This window comes from Arachis hypogaea, chromosome 10 (genome assembly GCF_003086295.3).
Source record: "Arachis hypogaea cultivar Tifrunner chromosome 10, arahy.Tifrunner.gnm2.J5K5, whole genome shotgun sequence".
In the NCBI taxonomy this organism is placed as follows: Eukaryota; Viridiplantae; Streptophyta; class Magnoliopsida; order Fabales; family Fabaceae; genus Arachis; species Arachis hypogaea.
This window is the reverse complement of record NC_092045.1, coordinates 85753760-85773725: the sequence shown is the minus strand read 5'-3', so window position 1 is coordinate 85773725 and position 19966 is coordinate 85753760.

Genomic DNA, 19966 nt, shown 5'->3' with positions numbered 1-19966 from the left:
TTCATTGTGAACAAAAGCAATGATCCAACCATAATCATCTTCTTCTTCTATTTCGATGCCCCCTTTTTCTTTAGGGACAAAGGTGAGTCTAATGCAGAACACATTGTTGCTTTCAAATGCATGATATTCCATTCTTATAACCTTTTCCTAATTTTATTTATACATTATTCAATTTTGTAATTCATCAAATTAAACAATACTAAATGCATATATAATTATTAGTTGTACCTCAGATGATAGTTGTTCTTCAAAGTATAACTTAGTTAGACCTCTGTATTTTGGCATATCTAACAATTCAAACACACAAACCCAACATTATTAAACAAAAAAAACTAAGCTTTAATAATTTATAAATAAATAAATAGATACATGTAGAAAAGCTTGCATTGGGATTCACCACTTGGGTGTATGCGTATTTATTCTTAATTCCTATAAAATTTTCATTGAGCACAAGAAAATCCATGAACTGATTTTGAAAGTGCAAAAAATGGATTCCAATATCAAATTACAAAGTAACAAAGATGAATGACACTTGAGCTGAAGAAATTATGCACAAACAGGGATTGAGAGTAAAGCAAAGAATTAACAAATTAATATAACCATACATCCACTCTCCCTTCTTTATAACCTCTTATAAAATAAGTTTAATCTCATCACCTGAACTATAAGACTCTACATTCTTTTGAACATGCTGACATTCACTTAACAGGGTTTCCAAATATGAATGCATAGTGCTAAGCCTATTAATTAGTCCCATTGATTTTCATTAAGAATGCTAAACGATGAAGAGTAGTCACTATTTTCTTATACTCTATGCTTCCTTGCTTACACATTAGACCCAGCAATGTAGATTTTTATCAAAGAGAGTTCTTTGTTTTAAGAATTCATTAATACTGTCTTATCTAACTTGCATGTTGAACTGAAATCCTTAAAAACTGACATGGGTGGACCTAAGTCAATTATATCTTTGCTAGTAAACTCAAAACATTGAGTTAGTACATGTTGCAATGATAACTACTATTATTGAAATTGGGGTCCAGCATCTAGCTCCTGCTTAATGTAATAAAATTCTCTTTTCAGCTAATAATTTTAATACAAAAAAAAAACACGTAAGAACAGAAAATATAACTCTGGTTCAAAGTTCAAACTCGGAACCTCAAATTTGACGCATTTCAAAAAGCTTTCTATACACAGAATCTAACACCACCAGCATGTTATACATAGAATCTAACAACAATACCATGTTAGATGATGTAGATAGAAGCTTAATTTTTTTCTTGATTCTGTATAGTTATACAATTGGGGCAAAATTGGGAGCAACAAAATTGGGGCAGAATTAAATTGGGAAAAAAGGAGAAAGGGGAAGAACGAACCAGAGAGAGGGGAGAGGGAGCGATCGAGCAGCACACAACAGGGGAGTGGGGAGGGTGCCGACGACGACACTGGGACGGACGCCGATGATGTCACGGACGTGCACCACAGATTGAGGTGACTTGGATGACCACTTTCATTTTTCTTTCGCGGGATCAAGCTAGACGACGTAGGGAGCACACTAGTGAAAGAGAAGTACGACGACAAGGACAAAGTTGCTGTAACTGACGGAGGGAATGAGTCACAGCAGCAGGATATCTTAGAGAAGGTGATTGGCGCCTTTCCTCTCCTAGGGTTCGAGCGAAAAGTTAAAGAATGGCCCCTTCTATTTTTTGCCAAACATTTTATTAAACAATCCAAAAATATGTTCTTTGAGGTGGTTGGGAGACAAAAACACCACTGATCTCATCAGTCAGCAACGCTTCAGGTGCACACTACCATCACCGCTGCTATTCCGTTAATTGGTGGCGATTCCAGAAACGGCTGGTATTCGCGGCCGCTATTTGCCGTGTATCTTGTAGTGACATGACACTAAAATAAATTCAAGTGGCAAATAAACCAATCAAACTACTAGAATGAACAACTAATTAACTAAAATCTAAACAAGTTATTTAATAATCATTCTATTTTTCATCAGTCATAAAATCTTCATGAGTTTCACAAACTTCTATGTTACCATCTTCATCATTATTAGGAGCAGAAGGAAGAGGTCCTTGGAGAAGTTCTTCAAACTCATCATCATCAAGATAAGGAATTTCCAAAGGATCCTTAGAGGCACTAACAACTCTATTACCACTTGCTCCATCCTTTAAATCAGGATCTGGAATTAGAGCATCTAAAAATCTTCTTCTTCTCCATTTTCGTCAGCAATAATCCACTCTTCATCAGAGTCCAACTCATCAAGACTATAGTCATAATCAAGACTTTTTCTAGTTTGTTTTTTCTTTGCTAATCTTGAGTTTGTCATCACAAACATAATATCATTCATGGTTTTAGCTTTCAAATAGTTTCTCCTTTTTGTGTGAACTTTTCAAAAGTAGATAAAAAAATATTAGTCAAACAATAAGATAAAAAATATTAGTAATATGAGAGGCATCAACAGACTTCAAAAAAACAGTCCCTTTAGGACTATTAACTAAAAAATTTAGGATGGTCCGTCTTCTCTTATCTGTCCAACCATAAGTCATTATTGTGCAACCAACCTGCTTCCAATATGCTCTATGTTCCTCTAATGATTGTTGAATAAGCTCCACGTGTTTCTTCAATCCTTGTCCATATCTTATAGCTTTCTCAAACATTCTACTGTATTCCTCGCTCCTTGAAACATTAAAGGGGATGCCATTGATGTAAAAAAAGCACTAATCTCTAAACATACTTCCTCTCTCAAATTATTCTTAAATATATTGTTAATTATTGTTTGAGTAGTAATGCGTGTTTTCTTGAATATGTTGCCATCTAGTTCTTTTTCCTTTCTTTTTTCACCGGTAATGTCAACGTCTTTAGTAACTTCCCCTGAGCTTGCCCCACCCATGCTTGTTTTCTTCATCAAATTCACTTGCAACCCACTCACAACATCTCACATTTGCTTCTTAACTTCATTACTAACAGCTATACAAGCCCCAACATCTTTTTGAGTTTCTGCTAAGTGGTGTTTCAATCTATAAACTCTTCCTGAAAAAATTTTATGACAGTATTTACATTGTATCTTCTTTCCATCTTCTCCAATAGATATCTTGTGCTCCCATCCTACATCAGTTCTACTTCCAAGAACATTCTTAGAAACTTTTCTTTTACTAACGATTCCAGCTGTAATTCCTGACTGAGAAGCTGGAATGTTAGTCGGATTTTCCCTTGCATTAGCTTGAGTCGATGCCATTCCTATTCAGAAAAAAATAAAATAGTAAATATTAAACAAATCAATTCAATATCATAGCAAAAATTCAACAATTTAACAAAAAATATAGAATTGTGTTCAATTTCAAGTACAACCATCCAAGTTCAACAACAAAAATTTAACAATCTAATTTAAACAAAAAATACCCGCATAACAAAAATTCAAGAATTATATTCAATGCCACAACAACAATTCAGAGATATAGATAGTTATAAAATTATTGGGATAATATAGATGACAAATAATGATGGATTGAAGTAGTGCTTATTGCTACACAACTATTATTACTGTCATAGTTGCTTATGGTGAAGAATTGAAGATCGAACACGTTACAATTACATTACAACATGCACATGTTTCAGGGTCCCAACTTCTGTAGTATGTTTAGCATTGATAATTGTAGTCCTCTGACCCACATAATCTAATGTCCCTTATTTATACAAACATATATAAACCAAAATAAGAGAGATAAGAAATTCAAAAGTACAGGACAGTATACAAGATTAATTAATGGTTATAAGGTTTGCTTATTCTATATATCAAATTTGTTATAAGTCAGATACACAAAATGAAAATGTGTGCCTTAGCTTATGAAACTACTTTACTTGACCAATGACTATTGATTGAGAAATAGATAATCAAGTGATTATGGCATCAGGATCTCATCCAGCATGCTATATATACATAGCCCTTGGAAAAGTATTTAACTAGATAAAGAAAGATGTGAAAACTTTGTAGAGTTTATTTAGATCAGTCTCAGAAACTTAGGTATATCATTGGGATTTTGCTTGTGTTTGTGTGATTGTGTTAAGGGTTTGTGATATGATTGCGAATAGAAGGTTGCATGCGATGAATGATGTATGTAACTAAGAGTATAAATAAATATTGCTAATTTGATAACAAGAGAGAAATTGAGAGAGAGGATAGCTTTATTAACATTTCATATTTATTACAATTTTCAATATTCTTATTTATTGACTGGCTTATTACTTATATCTACCTTTTAGGAAAGCTTATAAGGTTTGCTAAAGAAGATTGATGGTTTCAGATAAAGGGATAATATATTGATGCACACGCCGCCAATTGCAGCTTTTTTCCTGTGAATAGAGAAGTCCATGTTGTTTACACATTCTACTACAGCTTTTTCTGAATTTCTAATAAAGTCACTCAAGTCTCAAGGTAATTAAACTCATATATATAGCAGAGAAACACTTAGCTTAATTATAGTGTCAAGAATCAAGATAATTATTATTCATAATTTGAGAACTACTATCTCAATACATTTTGTGTTAAACATTATTGGGCATAATAAATTAACTCAGATTAAACTCAATCTTTTAGTTCATGATGGCTACCATGAATTGGTTAAAGCTCTTGAACAAATGTTTGATACTACCATACCCTGTAATCAACTCTATCCCTAGGCCTCTATATCATTTACCTTTTTTCCTAATTAAAATAAGATTGAAGAGGATAAAGATTAAAGAGGTCTTAACTCTTAACTTACTTGATGAACTAGCAGCAAAGGGGAGGGGAAGAGTAGCGACCAGCGATCCAGATTCCAAAGCCAGAGACAGAGAGGCAGAGCCAGAGAGTCTCACAAGTTGCAATCACAAAGTGACATTCACGACCTCACACAGTCCAACCACTACCAGTCCGAGTCGATAACACTAGCGACAAACCTCTCGATGAGTCGGCGATGCTCCAAATTGGGGTTTCCGATTGCGCAATATTCAAATTTTAGAGGGAAAGAGAGATAGAGTTAGAGATTGAGACTTGAGAGAGGTGAAAATTTGAAATTTTGGCCATGGAGAATTGGATATAAACTGTAAAAGGGAGGGAGATTAAGGGATTAAAGACTGTTACTCTGCTAGGGCTCCTCTTCCATGGTCTTCTATTTAGATTGGGCCATTGGGTTGGGTTGCGCTGCAATCAGGGGCTCAGGACTAAGAAAAAGAACTTCTTCAACCTGAAACGCAACCACGCGGCAGAAGCGACGATTTTGGTGACTCTGCAATTTTCAACAGCGATTTCACACGGAGCAGCCTGGTTCTGGATGAGAAGCAAAAGCGCAACGGGAAGATGGAGTAGAAGCGTATAATCGTGCATTTCCATGAGTTTACATGTGATTCTGACTACCTTGCCTATATGCATGCTTGTCAAAACTGAATCAATGATCGAATCGACCAAGCTATTGAGTTACTAGTTTATTAATTTAACCGATGAATCATTGGTTGAATTGACAAAATCGGTTCTATATAAATAAAAAATATAAATTAGTAAAAAATATAAAATTAAATTTAAAATACATATCTCCACTAATATTTTAAAAATAATCAAGCTGCAACAAATTATAATCAATAAATTATAATACACTTATTATTAAATAAGTATATAAAATTTTAGTATTTTTTTAATAAAAAATTTTAATTTTATTTTTATATTAAAGTAACTATTTTTTATTTTAATAACTAACTAATTAATTTATATTTATTATATTGTTATATACTATATGTATTTATTGAAAATAATATTAATAAATATCATATAATCATAAAAAATAATTATATTATAATTAATAAAAATATTTGATATTTTTTATTTATACATGTTTAATAACATTTATATTAATAATTACGAATAATAAAAAATATAATTAATTTAAATATAAGTATAAAATTAAAAAATATCTAAAAATTTATTATACATTTTTACTATATAATTAATAATTAGCATATAAAATAATAAAAAAATATAGCTTAATGGCAAGGGGAATATGCAGTAATAAGGAGGACTCAAGTTTAAATCAATCTTTTTTATCAATTTTGGAATTTTTTTTCAAACAATTCGGTTAGACCGATTTTTTTATTAATTTTCACCAATTTTAATTGGTTTTCAGCTGCTTTAATTTAACTAGTTCTTATCGATGTTTATCCTTAAATGGCCTTAGGACTAAATCGAATCAGTTGGAGATCTAGTTCACCAATTTTCTTATAGAACCGACTAATTCAGTCTAATTTTTATAACTAAACCTATATATTTTCATGTACAAAAATCAAAGACTTGTATTTTAATTTAATAAAAAATTATATTTATTTTCATTAATAAAGATTAGAACTTTTTTTTTGTAATTTTTATCACCCAATATTATAGATTGTTGTCTCTTATTTACTTCCTGTGAATTGTGTTAGAAGATGAATATGTGGATTTGGAAGGGTCATAAATTTTCAAAACAGCGTTGTTAAAGAATAAACTTAATTTATTATTTTTAGCTATCACTTAGTTAATAATATTTAAAAGTGTTTGTTAAAAATATAAAATTAGGTTCTTGGACTAAAGGTGATAAACTACTAGCTCAAAGTGTTGACCAATATAAATTAAAATTATTAGTTCACTCGTCTACTTAAGTAAATATTAATATGTGAATTTTGTTTTGTGCATGCAACAACCTATTAGCTAATAACAGGCCCTTAAATGGAGTTCAGATTTACGATAAATTAATCAATGGACTACTAGATTAAAAGATAACGTAGGCAACAAAAAATTATTAGTCCTCAAACTTTTCTCATGTCAAAATATCTCAGCCTATTATCCCATTTAACCCAGTTTTAAAAATAAACAAATTTAGGTCGTTGATGATAACGCTACTAGAAAAATTACTTTTAACAGTCACTTATTTTGTTTTTAGCGACAATAAAATTAGCCGCTAATACATTTATTGGCAATTAGACATTAGATGTCTTATGTTTTGTCGCTAAAAGGTTTTAACAGCAATTATACAATTGCCAGTAAAGACCTTTTTAATGACCGCTAAAAGTTATAATTTTTTGTGGTCATTATCTCGGTAATTTATATTGCCACTAAAACCTTAAGTTATTTTTTAATGCTACAAAAAAATGCTAAATACCATCGGATTTACTGATGGAAAAATGAAAATAATCTTCCGGTAATAAGATTACCATTGGATTAAATCCGACGGTATGAATCTTGCCAAAACTTATTTACCGTCGGATTTTGCTATCCGCTGGTAACTTGTGGCGACAGAATTTGATTTTTAAGTTACGAATATTTGATGTCAGTTTCCGGCAGATTTTTTTGGATGGTAACTTTGGCTCTAAACCATTTTGTTCCTGCATTTTTAAGAGTCGATTTTTTTTCAGTAAATTAGACAGTAAGTTCAATTTTTGTTTTTTTTTTGTTAAATTTTTTTGACGCAATTAGTGGTTCAATTTTAAATTTTTTATACAAATTTATTTTTGCACAATTAGTAGTCAAATTATAAATAATAGAAATCAAATATGTTAAATTAAATATCAAGTGTACAAATGAAATGAAAAGACAAATAATAGGGGATATAATACAATCAAATAGTCTAAAACAAAATCCTAATTACTAAAGATCTTAATAGTCGTCATCGTCATCCTGTGGTCTTGCTAAGGCAGCAGCCTAGATGGTGATGTTTGTACCCCTTCTAGTAGCGCCGTCACTGCCATTGGCACGCACCTGATCTTGGTACACTGCCATCTGTCACTCCGTCTGTTGAAGCTGCTCCAGCTCCAGCCTCCACTCCAGCTTGAAGTCATCTGTGTCTGTTATGCATGAGAAGATCGCTTGATACCTCTTCTCAGACTCCTGGAGTTGCTGAGCCTATTAGTGAAGGCTCCGAGCGAGGAGCAGCAGTTACTCTCTCAAATCGACGCCATCCTCAGTATCGACGGGCCGACTGGTGACAGAGGCGGATGATTGTCTCAATGTGGATGTGCGGAGGTTGTTGACGAAGAATGATCCCAGGCCGTAGACGCGATTCTTGTATAGCTTAGATGCGGTCTCGCGCCCAACCATGTCAGGATCAATGACTGATGCAGTGAAGTTGTTGCCGTCGTCTCCAGTACGATGAGATTGATGGGTTACAACCTCTAATCTCTGCGTGTAGGACTCATGTATAACATATTTTATGATTAGGATTGTAATTGTTAATTTAAAAATGGTATATCACATGATGTTTACTTATATAATGATTTGTGGCCCGTTGATCATCAAATCTCTCCTTTTTCTCCTTCAATGCATGAGTATAATTGAAAGTCTCCGCTATCGTCGCATCATGATCTAACGACATAGACTACACAGTTTTAAACCACATGTTAAGTCATGTAATAATGGCAATATATTAAGACTAAGCAAACTTAACAACAAAATGAAAAAAAGTTACTTACCAGCCTGGTCTTTATCTTTATAAAAGTTGCTGACCCACCAATATATTTTGACGACCTGGCTGATGCCTTGCTAGCTCTATTCGTGAGACAGCGATGCTTGAATCCTTCATCAGTCTTCCAATGGATGTACAATACATTCTTAATGTCCGGGTGGAGCCAAATGGTGAGGTGGTCGCAGTGCTCATGTACGTCATCCAACATCTGCTGAAGCTTCCTAGCCATCCGATGGTCAAAGATCTTCCTAATCATGAGATCGTGAGTCTTATCCATATAAATTTCTCCCGTAAAAAGAACATTTAGCACGAATAAATTGAAATTAAATACATAATTAAACAAAATATAAGATATAAACTAATTAAGGTTTGAATATGTTGAGTTTTTGCCGTCTACTTCTAAAACCATTGCTCTTTGATCTCAGCTGGGATCTTCTTGTAGCTCGGCCATGGGTGGTCATACATTAGCTTAATGATATTAGTACATTCCTGTGTACATGCATTGTTATTTGGCACAAACCTATCAATGGAAAACTTAAGATTATTAGTTTACTAAAAGTTATTTGAAGTAATCTATAAACTTTAATTATATTTAGATTTTTTAAAAATTTCGGCAGAGTTTTATTTATAATTAGAATGCACCAAAAACTCTATCCATCAACAATTCACTTAAACAAAAACATCTATCAACAATCAAAAAATAAGAATCAAGAATCAACCAGAAACATCCATCAATCAATAATAAGCAGTTCTATTAATTAAGATTAATAGTTTTATCTATATGGCATTATATGAATTAAGAAGCAACATCCATCAGCAAAGAGCACGAGGCTGATCCATGACACCTCTACCTGTTGTCATGTCTGCAAAGAGCATACCAATTAACACACGTCTTCTTACAATTATATTATTTGGAAGAAATTTGACAAAACCTCCCCTAAAAAAGTGCTAACCTTCACGGTGATAAACTGCACAACAATCAAAACATATTCAAACACGAAACTTCACAAAGTTAGAACCTTTGAATCTAAACCTATCTAATCCATTAGAGAATATATTCTCAAACTTTAAAGAAATTATTATTATTTAAATAAATAATTAACCAATAAATAAATTATTATTTAAAGAAATTACAAAATTAAATTTAATAATTTAATGGAGTAGAAATAATTAAAAGACGAATTTTGACACTAATTTCAAAGGTTTTGGCCTAACATATATCGAACGGGTTGAACTGGTTAGACCGGGCCCAAAGCCTAACATATAAGAACCACAATCCAACCTTCTTCTTCCTCATGATATGAAAATGCTAAAACCAATAGGCAAGAGAAGAAGAGAGCTCCATAGCCCTAACTCTCCATTCAATCTCACATATCTTTCACTTCCGAGCTCCGATCGCCGCATCGTTTGTGGCCACGTGATCGCTGCATCAAGCTCTACAAAATCCACCAAACAATTTGGAAGGTAAGCCTTAATTTCTTTTCCAACTTCTCACCCCTTCTTTTTTGAAATCTTGAAGCCATTGTGTTGAGATTTTGTTGAATTTCGGTGTTTAGGATCAAACTAGCTTTATAGGCTTGCCGGGTCTTGTCCTAAACTCTCGTTGGTAAGGTGAGAAACCTCTAACCCTTGTAAAATTGTTAAATTAGTAAACTGTATATTAATTTTAGTAATATTAATATGGCATTAGATTGTATATATGTGATTTAGAACCAAATTGGTGGTGTTAGAAGCTTGATTTTGGATCTTGGAGGCTGAGTTGCTATTGGTGTGCATTTTGGCATTTGGAACATTGATGGGACGGTTGTATTAGTGATATTTTGGGCTTAGGGAAGAATCGGCTAAGGTATGATTTTGGTTTCTCATAGATAATATATAATGTTTCATGAAAACATAGGTTAGAAGACCATAGGATAGGTTGGAACTATGTGAATATGTTAATGTTTAGTGACCTTGATGTAAACATGAAATTATGTTGATAATGAGTTGATGAATAATGATATTATAGAGTTCATGAGTAATGATATTATTGATTGTTGATGTTGATGTTTGATAATGATAATTTACCATGATGAGCTATGTTATATGATTTTGGGTATTTGAAGTGTAATCCAATATAATTTAGAGAATGATATGAAGGAGAGGATATGGGATGGGATGGTTTTAATCTTAATTTATACACAATGGGTATGGTTTGAAGAGTGAACATTGGTTTTAAAATGAAATGTGGTAAAAATAGAGGTTTAGAAAAATTTGTGAAAATCTTGATTTTGACCAAACTTTGGCGAGCCATAACTCAATTTTCAGACCATTAAAATTTTCCAAACTTATCTTAAATGAAATTGGGTCCGTGAAGATTATGTCATTTGAAGAACAGACAAAAAATGGTTTTTAATGAAAACGTTATGCGCGTCGGAAGTTCGGTGTGCAAAAGTATTCCTGTAGGTTTTGTAATAGCTTTTTAAGAAGATACAGTGTAACATCCCACATTTTTGAAAAATTTAAATATGAATAAGGTTACATAATGTTCTTTCTAGTAAAAATACCCTGACTTAAGTAAGGTATTTGATAAGCGGATAATTTATACGCTTTTTGGCATTATTTTTACATAGTTTTTAGTATGATTTAGCTACTTTTTAGTATATTTTTATTAGTTTTAAGAAAAATTCACATTTATGAACTTTTCTATGAGTTTGTGTATTTTTTGTGATTTCAGGTATTTTCTGGCTGAAATTGAGGGACCTGAGCAAAAATCTGATTCAGAGGCTGACAAAGGACTGCAGATGCTGTTGGATTCTGACCTCCCTGCACTCAAAATGAAATTTTTGGAGTTACAAAAGTTGAAATGGCGCGCTCTCAACTGCTTTGGAAAGTAGACATCCAGGGCTTTTCATCAATATATAATAGTCCATACTTTGCCCAAGTTTAGATGACGCAAACTGGCGTTTACGCCAGATTTCTGCCCTATTCTGGCGTTAAACGCCAGAAACAAGTTGCAAAGCAGAGTCAAACGCTAGAAACAAGTTACAAACTGGCGTTTAACTCCAAGGAAGACCTCTACACGTGAAAGCTTCAATGTTCAGCCCAAGAACACAAACCAAGTGGGCCTGGAAGTGGATTTCTGCATCATTTACTTGTTTCTGTAACCCTAGTAACTAGTTTAGTATAAAGAGAACTTTTTACTATTGTATTAGACATCTTGGATCTGGGATCTTTTGATCTTCTTTTGATCTCTTGATCATAATTTGGGGGCTGGCCATTCGGCCATGCCTGGACCATTATCACTTATGTATTTTCAACGGTGGAGTTTCTACACACCATAGATTAAGGTGTGGAGCTCTGCTGTTCCTCGAGTATTAATGCAAAGTACTATTGTTCTTCTATTTAATTCATGCTTATTCTTATTCTAAGATATTCATTCGCACACAAGAACATGACGAATGTAATTATTATGTGACACTCATCACCATTCTCACTCATGAACGCGTGACTGACAACCACTTCCGTTCTACATGAAAACAAGCTTGAATGTATATCTCTTGAATTCCTGGTCCATGCATTTGATTGCCTCTCCTGACAACAGAGCCTTCAATTCCTTGCGATCAGAGTCTTTGTGGTATAAGCTAGAATCAATTGGCAGCATTCTTGAGATCCGAAAAGTCTAAACCTTGTCTGTGGTATTTTGAGTAGGATCTGGGATGGGATGACTGTGACGAGTTTCAAACTCGCGATTGTAGGGCGTGGTGACAGACGCAAAAGGATAGTAAATCCTATTCCTACACGATCGAGAACCGACAGATGATTAGCCCTATGAAACCCGTAGCTAGACCATTTTCACTGAGAGGATAAACGGTAGCCATTGACAACGGTGATCCCCCTACATACAGCTTGCCATGGAAAGAAGTATGAAGGATTGGATGAAGGCAGTAGGAAAGCAGAGATTCAAGAGGGATAAAGCATCTCCATACACTTATCTGAAATTCCCACCAATGATTTACATAAGTATTTCTATCTTTATTTTCTGTTTATTTATCTTTTAATTATCAAAACTCCATAACCATTTTAATCCGCCTGACTGAGATTTACAAGGTGACCATAGCTTGCTTCAAGCCGACAATCTCCATGGGATCGACCCTTACTCACGTAAGGTTTATTACTTGGACGACCCAGTGCACTTGCTAGTTAGTTGTGCGAAGTTGTGAAAAAGAGTTGGGATTACAATTGTACGTACCAAGTTGTTGGCGCCATTGAGATCACAATTTCGTACACCAGTATTTTTCTGGAAGGGATGTTACATAGAGGGCCCACGTACGCAGACATATGGCTGCGTATGCAAGAATTCACTGCTGTTTAGAGGGTTCGCTACGCAGACAATGGTCGCGTACGTGAGATGGAAAATTATACCCCTGCGTATGCGAGATATGGCTTGCGTACGTGGCCATTCACTTCCGTCCAGCGTACTCACGTACGCGGACAGAGCTCACGCACGCGAGACATCCTGTTTTGAGAGAAGTGTCTTTTTGTGATTTTCAATCTATTTTGTAACCTCTAAACCTCTATTTTTACTTTCTAAGGTCCTAATACTTAATTTTAATCTTGGTGAAAAGGGAGAACCTTGAGAGAGTGTTAACTTGGCAGTAAAGAAAGGTTTTAAAGTAATGATTTCTTGGTTAAGAAAGTGTGGAAATACTAATGATAATATGAAGGATGACAGAATTGAGAATGATGAGGGTTGACCTGTGATTGTAAACGGAATGAGATTATGAATAATTTTGTGAGGACGGTGGTTTTGCTTTGCTCATGGATTTGGCAAGTTGATGATGAAGAATTTCCTTACTTGTCGAGATGGGGGTGTGGGGAAGGTGGAAAGACACACTTCATCATTTTGTTTCTCCCCGCATTTTTCTCTGGTTACGAGGTAGAAAGGCACACTCTTTTGATGTGGAAAGGCACACTCCATCTTGATACATCTAGGAGAAGGTGGAAAGGAACTCTCCTTCGTTAAAATTCCTCCTGGGGATGTGCAACCTAGAGACAATATCCGGGTTAGCTACCGGATGTGTTGGATTCTGGAGATTTAACTGACACGTAAACTCACGGCCAGTAGGATGGACATACATCATATGCATTTGTATGACATGTTTGAGTGGGCATGTATGGGTTTGCCTAATTATTATGTAATATGCCTATATGCTACATGACTTAACTGTAGTATTTGTTTCCTTAATTGTGTTTTACTTACATGTTTTGCTTGTCTATACAACTGAGAGACCCCCTGTATGGTGGAGGTTTGACAAGGGTAGTTCCACCAATGTTCTGAGTGTCGGAGTTCTACGATTGCCTTTGGCTTTCCTGGGACCTTATATATTATTTATGTAGGCACCACTACCATGTTGAGAATCCTCGATTCTCATTCCATACAAATATTGTTGTTTTCATATGCAGGTCGAGATGCGCCTCGGTGAGCGTCTGGAGGTTCCTATGGCAAGCGAAGATAGGTTGTTATATTTTGGGTTGTCAGTTATGTATAAATATTTATAGACTCTCTTATGTATGAATATCTTGTGCTTAATCCTCTTAGAGGCTTTTTGGAGAACTAGGTGCTTTCTTTATGTATGTTGGGGTTTTATGGGATATACTTTATATATGTACATATTCTCCGGCTGGCCTTGGCTTCGCAGGTTGAGCCCAGAGTTTGGTATTCTGGTTATTTTGACACAATGCTTTTATTACATATACGTGTATTTACTTTTCTTCATATGCAAGCTCCTGTTTACGTGAGTGTTGTGCTTTTCGTTTTGTGACTCTTGTTTAAACTTTCTTTCAAGGCTCCTCGAATATAAATTCCTTTCAACTATACTATGTATATATTTTTTTAGAGGTCGTAATATCTCACCACCTCTATTTTACGAACTTAAGCGTAAAGCTCGGTGTGGTAAGGTGTTACATTTAACATTACTAAAACATGCATATCATCAAGCATTGTTAAATATTAATGATGTTCTCATTCTAACTCAACCCTTATATTGATGAGATTAAATATTATCTAAAACCTAATACTTCACATACTTTTATAAATTTAAACCAAAACTTTAAATTTTAGTTTGTATAAATTACCAGACGTTATTCAAGCTAATATTGTAAATATGTATTTGTCTCTAAATTTAAATTATATTAGCCACTATATGATTTATATTGTTAACTAATTAGTGGATAAAATTAGATAAAATTTAGAACAACACAACAAACAACATAATAAACAACAAAATTTAGAATCTATTCTCAACTTCCAATTTAGAATCAAGTTAGAATATATTCTCATAAATGGTCACCCAATACCAAGCTAGAACCAACTTTAAGAAATGAGAGAAAGGGGAGCTATCTGGAGGGAGCAACGGTGAAAGAGGCGACAGCAACAACAACGACAGAAGCAGTGAGTAGCAGCAGCAACCGCCGCGGCACCAACAGTGGCCGTTCAGTTTGGACAACGAGAAAGGGCCGTTAGAGGAGGCTGCCGGAGGGAACATTGAGGGAAGGGGGAGAGGGTTAGAGAGAGAGTGGGAGCGAGAGGGATTGAGAGAGACTAATTCAAAATGAGGAAGAAGAGGGTTTGCGGTTCGAATTTAGGGCACACTTATCGTCGGATTTACTGGCGGATAAATTCGCTAGTGAAGCTTTGCGGTTGTCCAAAATGCAATGTTTCACTAATCAAGGTTACCGTCGGATTTATTCACCTGTAAGTCTGACAGTAATCATGGTACCAATTATTTTGCTTTTTTCTCTAACTATTACCGGTGAATTTACCATCGAAAACCAAAATTCGACAGTAAATCTTTTGCCCAACAAATTTATTGCAAAATCTGCCACTAAATTCGACACTAACCTCCGATGGATAGTTGTAAGAACCAAACCAGTGATCAAATTGGTCAGGCTGTCGATCACTGGTTCATTGGTTCAACCGATGAGTTATTGGTTGAACCGATAGAACCAGTCCTATTTAAATAAAAAATATAAAATAGTGAAAAACCTAAAATTAAAATTTAAAATACATATCTTAACTAATATTTAAAAAATAATTAAACTTCAACAAATTATAATCAATATGTTATAATCTAGTTATTATTAAATAAGTATATAAAATTCTAGTATTTTTTCATGATAAAATTTTTTAATTTTATTTTTATATTAAAGTATTTTTATATCTATTATATCGTTATATACTATATGTATTTATTAAAATAATATTAGTAAATATCATATAATCAAAAAATATAATTATATTGTAATTAATAAAAATATTTGATATTTTTATTTATACATATTTAATAATATGTATTTAATAATTATGAATAATAAAAAATATAATTAATTTAAATATAAGTGAATGTAAAATTAAAATAATATCTAAAAAAATTATTATGTGATTTTACTATATAATTAATAATTAGCATATGAAATAGCAAGAAATACCGTAGCTTAGCGGCATGGAGGATCAGGTTCAACCACATCTTCATCAATTTCAGAATCTTCTCTTGAGCGGTTCGGTTGAACCCCCACATTCAAACTCTAAGTTTGGTGTTAGGAGGTCCGAACAATGCTCTAAACATCTGTGAAGCTCTATGAGAGCTCACTGTCAAGCTATTGACATTAAAGAAGCGCTTATTGGGAGGCAACCCAATTTTTATTTATCTATATTTCTATTGTTCTTTTATGTTTATTAGGTTTATAATCATGTGGAGTCACAAAATAATTGCAAAAATTAAAAACAAAATCAAAAACAGCAGAAGAAACAACACACCCTGGAGGAAGAGCCTACTGGCATTTAAACACCAGTAAGGAGCATTTGGCTGGCGTTTAACGCCAAAACAGAGCATGAAGCTGGCATTCAATGCCGGAAATATGCTACAGATTGGCGTTGAACGCCCAAAACAAGCACGGAAGTGGCGTTTAATGCCAGAAACATGCTGCAGTCTGGCGTTAAACGCCAAGATTGCATGCAGAGGGCATTTTACACGCCTAATTGGTGCAGGGATGATAAATCCTTGACACCTCAGGATCTGTGGACCCTACAGGATCACCTCAGGATCTGTAGATCCCACAGGATCCCCACCTACCTCAACTCACCTTTTCTATTCTTTACACAATCCAATAACACTCTTCCCCAAACACCCTTCACCAATCACCTCAATCTCTCTTCACCTCTTCACCACTCACATCCATCCACTCTTCCCCAAAAACCCACCTACCTTCAAATTCAAAATCTCTTTTCCACCCAAACCCACCTGATGAGCGGATAATTTATACGCTTTTTGGCATTATTTTCAGTATGTTTTTAGTATGTTTTAATTAGTTTTTACTATATTTTTATTAGTTTTTAGTTAAAATTCACTTTTCTGGACTTTACTATGAGTTTGTGTGTTTTTCTGTGATTTCAGGTATTTTCTGGCTGAAATTGAGGGTCCTGAGCAAAAATCTGATTCAGAGGCTGAAAAGGACTGCAGATGCTGTTGGATTCTGACCTCGCTGCACTCAAAGTGGATTTTCTGGAGCTACAGAAGCCCAATTAACGCGATCTCAACGGCGTTGGAAAGTAAACATCTTGGGCTTTCCAGCAATGTATAATAGTCCATACTTTGCTCGAGATTTGATGGCCCAAACCGGCGTTGCAAATCAGCTTCAGAATTCCCAGCGTTTAACGCTGGAACTGGCATAAAAATTGGAGTTAAACGCCTAAACTGGCATAAAAGCTGGCGTTTAACTCCACAGAAAGTCTCTACACATGAAAGCTTCAATGCTCAGCCCAAGCACACACTAAGTGGACCCAGAAGTGGATTTTTACGTCATTTACTCATTTCTGTATACCCTAGGTTACTAGTTCACTATTAATAGGATCTTTTGACATTGTATCTAGACCTCATGACACTTTACACGTTTCTCATTGTATCTTCTACAGCATGAGTCTCTAAACCCCATGGTTGGGGGTGAGGAGCTCTGCTGTGTCTTGATGGATTAATGCAATTACTACTGTTTTTCATTCAATCATGCTTGCCTCCATTCTAAGATATCACTTGTTCTTAAACCTGATGAATGTGATGATCCGTGACACTCATCATCATTCTCAACTATGAACGTGTGCCTGACAACCACCTCCGTTCTACCTTAGATTGAGTAGATATCTCTTGGATTCCTTAATCAGAATCTTCGTGGTATAGGCTAGAATTGATGGCGGCATTCAAGAGAATCCGGAAGGTCTAAACCTTATCTGTGGTATTCTGAGTAGGATTCAAGGATTGAATGACTGTGACGAGCTTCAAACTCTTGAAGGCTGGGCGTTAGTGACAGACGCAAAAGAATCACTGGATTCTATTCCAACCTGATTGAGAACCGACAGATGATTAGCCGTGTTGTGACAGAGCGCATTGAACATTTTCACTGAGAGGATGGGAGGTAGCCATTGACAATGGTGAAACCCTACATACAGCTTGCCATGGAAGGAGCCTTGCGTGCTTGAAGAAGAAGACAGTAGGAAAGCAGAGATTCAGAAGATGGAGCATCTCCAAAACCTCAACCTGTTTTGCATTACTGCAAAACAAGTATTTATTTCATGTTCTTTTACTTTTTACAATCAACCCTGATAATTATTGATATCCTGACTAAGAGTTACAAGATAACCATAGCTTGCTTCAAGCCGACAATCTCCGTGGGATCGACCCTTACTCACGTAAGGTATTACTTGGACGACCCAGTGCACTTGCTGGTTAGTTGTGCAGAATTGCAAAAGTGTGATTGCAATTTTGTGCACCACCACCCTAAATGACCAAACCCAACCCCTCTCCCTCCCCTATATAAACCCCTCCATCCTTCTTCATTTTCACACAACACAACCCTCTCTTCTCCCCCTTGACCGAATACACATCTCTCTCCCTCTCCTTCATATCTTATTCTACTTCATCTATTCTTTCTTTTGCTCGAGGGCGAGCAACATTCTAAATTTGGTGTGGTAAAAGTATAGCTTTTTTTGTTTTTCCATAACCATTTATGGCACCTAAGGCTGGAGAAACCTCTAAAAAGAGGAAAGGGAAGGCAATTGCTTCCACCTCTGAGTCATGGGAGATGGAAAGATTCATCTTAAGGATCCATAGCTCAGTAGTAGAGCATTTGACTGCACATCAAGAGAGCCCATTCATGCACCTCAACAAGATCATGAGGAATTCCCTCATCAAGAAATCCCTGAGATACCTCAGGGGATACAGTTTCCTCCACACAATTATTGGGAGCAACTAAGGATAGGAGCACCAAAATCACTAGGGATCAAGCAACAGAGGCAAGGAAGAGACATAGAGGAGCTCAAGAACACCATTGGTCCTTTAAGGAGAAGGCGCCACCATCACTAAGGTGGACTCATTCCTTAACTTCCTTGTTCTTATCTCTCTGTTTTTCAGTTTTTGAACTTCATGTTTGTCTATGTTTGTGTCTTTATTACATGATCATTAGTGTCTAGTAACTATGTCTTAAGGCTATGAATAATTCCATGAATCCTTCACCTTTCTTAAATGAAAAATGTTTTTAATACAAAAGAACAAGAAGTACATGAGTTTCAAATTCATCCTTGAAATTGGTTTAATTATATTGATGTGGTGACAATACTTTCTGTTTTTTGAATGAATGCTTGAACAGTGCGTATTTTTTATCTTGTTGTTTATGAATGTTAAAATTATTGGCTCTTGAAAGAATGATGAAAAAGAGAAATGTTATTTATAATCTAAAAAATCATAAAATTAATTCTTGAAGCAAGAAAAAGCAGTGAATAACAAAAGCTTGCGAAAAAAAATGGCAAAAAAATATAAAAGAAAAAGAAAAAGCAAGCAGAAAAAGCCAATAGCCCTTAAAACCAAAAGGCAAGGGTAAAAAGGATCCAAGGTTTTGAGCATCGATGGATAGGAGGGCCCAAGGAAATAAAATCCAAGCGTAAGCGGCTAAATCAAGTTGTCCCTAACCATGTGCTTGTGGCATGCAGGTCCAAGTGAAAAGCTTGAGACTGAGTGCTTAAAGTCGTGATCCAAAGCAAAAAGAGTGTGCTTAAGAGCTCTGGACACCTCTAACTGGGGACTTTAGCAAAGCTGAGTCACAATCTGAAAAGGTTCTCCCAGTCATGTGTCTGTGGCATTTATGTATCCGGTGGTAATACTGGAAACAAAGTGCTTAGGGCCACGACCAAGACTCATAAAAGTAGCTGTGTTCAAGAATCAACATACTTAACTAGGAGAATCAATAATACTATCTGAACTCTGAGTTCCTATGGATGCCAATCATTCTAAACTTCAAAGGATAAAGTGAGATGCCAAAACTGTTCAGAAGCAAAAAGCTACAAGTCCCGCTCATCTAATTAGAACTAATTTTCATTGATATTTTGAGATTTATAGTATATTCTCTTCTTTTTATCCTATTTGATTTTCAGTTGCTTGGGGACAAGCAACAATTTAAGTTTGGTGTTG